Source organism: Octodon degus, unplaced genomic scaffold (genome assembly GCF_000260255.1).
Source record: "Octodon degus isolate 3935 unplaced genomic scaffold, OctDeg1.0 scaffold00010, whole genome shotgun sequence".
In the NCBI taxonomy this organism is placed as follows: domain Eukaryota; kingdom Metazoa; phylum Chordata; class Mammalia; order Rodentia; family Octodontidae; genus Octodon; species Octodon degus.
This window is the reverse complement of record NW_004524586.1, coordinates 15,744,318-15,749,676: the sequence shown is the minus strand read 5'-3', so window position 1 is coordinate 15,749,676 and position 5,359 is coordinate 15,744,318. Positions and strand designations below refer to the sequence as shown.

Here is a 5,359-nt window from a genome sequence, read left to right as displayed (position 1 = left end):
TCTCTCTCTCTCTCTCTCTCTCTCTCTCTCTCTCTCTCTCTCTCTCTTTCTGATTTCAGATTTCTTAGATGGACAAATAACAACTTAGTTTCAGTTTGCCAACATGATTCCAATTTGATTTTCAGTCTGGTCTGTTGGAGCACATTCTTGAATAAATGACCTCTGTAATGTTTAGTTAACAGTGGTTAAAGATGCCTCCACACTTGCCTTGCCTTGCACAATAATCTTTTAAAAGGATCCTTCAGAGATATGGGAAAAACTTATTGGCTGATTTGTTAAATGACAGGCACAGAAATTTGGGATAGGACAAGTCATGATGGTGTAAGATGAACATGGCCCCATACCAGAACACAGGACTACCATACTGAGCCAGGGAGACAGCTCAGAGGCGTAAGTGCCTGACTGGCATGAGCAAAGTTCCAAGTTTGATTCCCAGTACAATAAGAACAACAAAAATCAGAATGGATTACCACTGTACTGATCAAAAAGGGATCTGTCTGGAGCCCACTGACAAACAGAAATTCTGAGATGTGCTAAAGTTAATTACAAGGGTCAGAGGATGGAGGGAAGCAGATATGCGGTAGGTTAAGCTGTTAACAAGGTACTAGGGGAGAACAAATGAATTTATAAACCCTTCATCCAAATCCCCTCATGACCCCCCAGTCTGCTTATAATGTCAATGATCTGGAAGCAGCAGTTACCTCTCCATATGGACTCTCTTCATACCCCAAAGCTTTTCCCACTTTACGTAATCCTGCTCATTTTAGCTATAGACTCAAGGAAATCAATATATTCCTTGCTTTTCCAAGTTTTTATTGTAAAACAATGTCCTATTTCTGGTCTTGTAAACGTATTGCTTACTGCTACCCATATCTGTTGTCAGCTGTTGTGGGAATTTTTCCTAAGACCTGGTCCTTCTTCTGGTTCATACCTATAATGTCTTGATAAATATTTTGCTTTCAGAGATCCATCTGTCTCAAGGACCTTAACATCACAGCTAAGCAAGATGGAAATTCAAGCCATGCTTATAACTGATAAAATTTGACTTTTAAAATATCTTGGAATAAGCTAGGGATATTGTTCAGTGGCATAAGCGCCTGCCTGGCAAGTGAAAGGTCCCAAGTTCAATCCCTGGAACCAAAAAAAGAAAAAAATAAAGAAAGAGAAGGAGAATATCTTGAAATAAAAGAAGGAGAAGAGGAAGAAGAGAAAGGGGAAGAAGAGGAGGAGGACAAGCAAGAGGAAGAAGAGGAGGAGGAAATGGGGGGAAGGAGGCAGAGGAGGAGGAGGCAGGAGGGACAAGAAAGAAGGAAGGAGAAGAAGAAGGAAGAAAACGAGGAGCATAAGGGAGGAGGAGAAGGAGGAAGGCAAATTCTGTTTCTTCAAAAATGTTAGTTTTTTAGAAAATAGGACTTATAGCTCCCTTTAAAACTTAGGTATAGGGCTTGGTGGTGGTGAACATAGAGTGTGTGTTCTACTGCAGACTGTTTATATTCCTGAAAGCTCTAAAACGTTCACCATCACTGCTGTAAGATGCCAGGAGTGACCCACATATTGAAAATTCAAAGAGAATCTATTGTGACCCCAGTAAGCTACAGCACACATCTCCTGGTGAAGTCACTCCTTTAAAACATTCAGTGAGAATTACCTATGATCCTGGCTGTTCAATAACTTGCTGAAGGCAGAATTTATATGCTTTTGTTCTTTTATGACCTGGTGGTCAGAATATAAAGCATATTCTGGGATCATCCACAAGGAATCTTGGGTGTAGAGAACCTCATTTGTGCTTCTTTAAAGAAAACCCACACTAGTCTCTCCCTTCCTCTTCAGGAAGAACTCGTGGGGCGTGCTGTGAGCATACATCAGTGCAAGGGCCAATCCATCACTGAGTGAATGGCACCTCCTAGGCTCTACTACACCATTTGTCACCAAAGCAAGTTGTTGCTTTAATGATATATTAGTGTAATAATCTACGCAAGAACATCAGTGATGTATTACTCAAAAGATGGCCCTATTTATGGAAATGTGGATCCAGGAAGTTCCTGGGTACTTTGGGAGACAGTTGGAAGACTTCCATGGAATCGAAACTCAGCCAAGAAGGACAATGCATTGGAAGGCATTTTCTGAGCTGCGAAGAGGAATACTGATCTGAAATAAATCTCCTGTCATCTCTGTGATAAATCTCCAGCCCCATTTAACCTTGGTGTCTTGACTAATTCTAATTTGCAGGCATCGTCTTGCTCTGCAGAGAAAAATCTGAATTTTGCTCTGGGGAGCTTCTGGCTCAGAAGACAGACAAATGCTCCTCTGTATGTCTGTTTCTTAGGGAGAGTCTGTGGCACAGAATACCTTAGAGATTTTCAATTAGTTTGAAGTAATTGAAATCACCTATAATGATAATCTCATTGAGCACTCATTTGGTGTTCTCATATATTTCATTGCTTTTCCTGCTCTATAAAAATAGATTTATCTCCCTCCCATTTCTCTTCCCTCACAATGTTTCTTGTTATTAAAAACAGAAGATTGCTTGTCAAATGTTTTATTTGCCACGTGTGTGAGGCCATCCATCATCCCACTCCCTGAGTGTACCTGTGCATATGATTAGTTGAACTTCGCTCATCATATTCATGCAAAAAAATACTGCTAATTGGATGAACACATATATAAAAGCTAATTAAAATGTAGCATTTACATCATAATAACTGCACTTGGTAAAGACTAATAGAAACATCACGGTAAGTATGAAAGCCTACCCTACAAATTGTGCTCTCTTCACATAAATACTCTTGTGATAGAGGTCAGTTGTTTAGGCAAAATTTATGATGCTTGTGACATTCATCTCTGTTTGGCAATAGATCAGACATACAACATCTTGAAGGAAGCACAGTGCAAATGGTCAGGCAGAAAAGGACACCACAGCAGTCCATGGCTCTCAGAATGCTTCTGGGATGAGGCTGGCCTACCATCTCAGCCTTTGCCTCCAAGTATGCAGGAAACAGAACCCTGGACCATGCTTGGGACCAGAGAACCCCTAAGTTTCATGATGGGTTTTGAGAAAAACCATCAAGGATTTCTGACCTAATCTGTAAGTAGTGCTTTTGGCTGGTATTATGGCTTGCACGTGTGCACCCATAAACTTCACATATTGGAATCTGAGACCCAGTGTAATAGTATTGAGAGAAGGAGCAGTGGAAGGTGATTGAACCACAAGGGCACTCCCTTCATCAGAGCCAGGGAAGCTTCTTTTTTGGCCCTCCCGTCTCTTCTGCCAGTGAGGACTCAGCAAAGCATCACGCTGCAGCCAGAGGATACTTACCAAAGCTGCATCTGCCAGCAATTTGACCTTGGACTCTAGCCTCCCAAGCGCCAATGACTAAATTTCCATTATTTATAGATTATCTACTTTTTTAAGGATTTTGTTTTAGCTGCACAAACATCACATACAATATTCCAAATGGGTGTGGAACCATGCAGTTATCTATTTGTGCTTCAGTTGGCCTGTGATGTTGCTGTATTGAACAGAACAACCATGTGGGTGAGGGACTGTGTTCATTATGTATGCAGACATCTCAATCCCTCCTGGCTCTGACTTTTCTTTGGCTGCCTCAGTTTCCACCCCCTTCTCTCTTCGCTCCCAACTGACATCATGTCAGGTCTACACAGGGTCAGCCCAGTTCCAGGCTTCTTGTCACATTGTCTCCAAATAACACCGAAACTAGAAACAAATAGTGGAACCTGTCCCTATCCTGGCTACAGGGCTTCCCTGGGAGTCTCCCCACAGAACAGTGGGTGGCTCTGAGTCTCCAGCGAACATGCTAATGTGGAGGAGGATGCTACCAGTGATCACAGTTTAGACAACTACGAAGAAAGCAAGCCACTCTAATAATTGAAATTAAATCATGTGTTCAAAGACTAATTCATCTTGATGAAGAAAAATTTATCCCTTGAAATTGAAGATAGCTTAAAATTCTGAGTATAAATAGACTTTAAAACCTAATAGGAAAGGATCTACTTGTATGGTACTAATTTTAGCACAATGAATTGGCACAGTCCTTTGGGGGAAAATGTAGCCATAGGCAGGACACAAAAAGTACACATGAGCCTAACCCACTAAACCCAATTCCTAATAACATCTCCTAAAGGACACATTCTGAGGCAAATGTTGTATTCTTTCTTGCCATATTCCCCCATGTGGTGCTTTGTTCCACCCAAGAGGCCTTCGCTTCACCCCAAAGCCACTGACTGGAATAGGCACATCCAACTTTGTGGTGAGGATCTGTTCCAAATTTGTAACTGATCAGGAACTTTCTATATGGTTAGAGTTTTAGCTCACAAGATGAGGATTTCTAAAATGGTGCCCAACAACTGCTCCTCTTCACTCAGGGCCAGACTGAGACCTTTAAGCCCAGTTCATGCCTTTCTGCTAAATATTCAAGTTCATCAGCAAAAGGCCCCAGTATTGTCACACTGCCTCTTCTCAGGCCTTTCTCAGCTGCCTACACCACAGAAGGACTCACAGGGTTTCTGGGCTCCCATCCTGCTCTGTCAGCAGGGTCTCCTGATGCCACTCTCTGTGGTGCAAGGTGTGTCACGTCTTCTTTCTATCCCAGACTACCAATCACATCCTTTTTCTATGACATACATAAAATATTCTAATTCTTTAATACAGCCCATGCTTATTTTTTCAACTGCCTTTACTTACTCTTCTCTTGTCTTCCTTTGCCAAGGCTGCCGCAAGCTGGGTGACTCAATAACAGTAACTCATTATCTTACAGTTCTGAGTGCTGCGAGGCCCAGACCAGAATGCCAACAGGACTGGCTCCTTGTGAGGGACAGATCTGTGCTAGGACTCTCTCCTTGGCTTACAAAACACTGTGCTCATGTGCATGTTCATAAGGACACCTATTGGATTAGGAACCAGCCCTGCTTCTGCAGGATCCTCATCTTAACAATTGCATCTACAGTTACTGCATTTCAAAATATGGGTATGTTCTGAGGTCCTTGGGATTAGGGCATCTGAAGGGAGACACCAGTTCAACCTATAATGCTTTCCAAACAATTTTATTTGAAATTCCTATTGAACTTAGCCCCATTCACAAGTACACTAAACTTTTTGTCTCCATACATTTTCTCATCTTGATTCAGCTCCTAAATTTCCACCCACTGTGTCAAATGCATATGCAAATAGCTCCTTCTTTCTGTTGATGGTCAAGTAGATGACATACAGAATTTTGTTGGATGAATGTTAGAATTTATGGACTACCTGTTGTCTAGTATGCACAAGTGGGAACTCAGCAATGTCTCACCCACAGCTACTAGATAAGTGTCCACAAGGATTCCATAAGCTATGTGGGTCTGA

At 41.8% G+C, this 5,359-nt stretch overlaps 1 pseudogene; it reads right to left on the bottom strand.

The window, feature by feature from the left end:
* The window catches only part of LOC101592860, a 31,473-nt pseudogene that overhangs the window by 17,597 nt on the left and 8,517 nt on the right, over window positions 1-5,359 (bottom strand).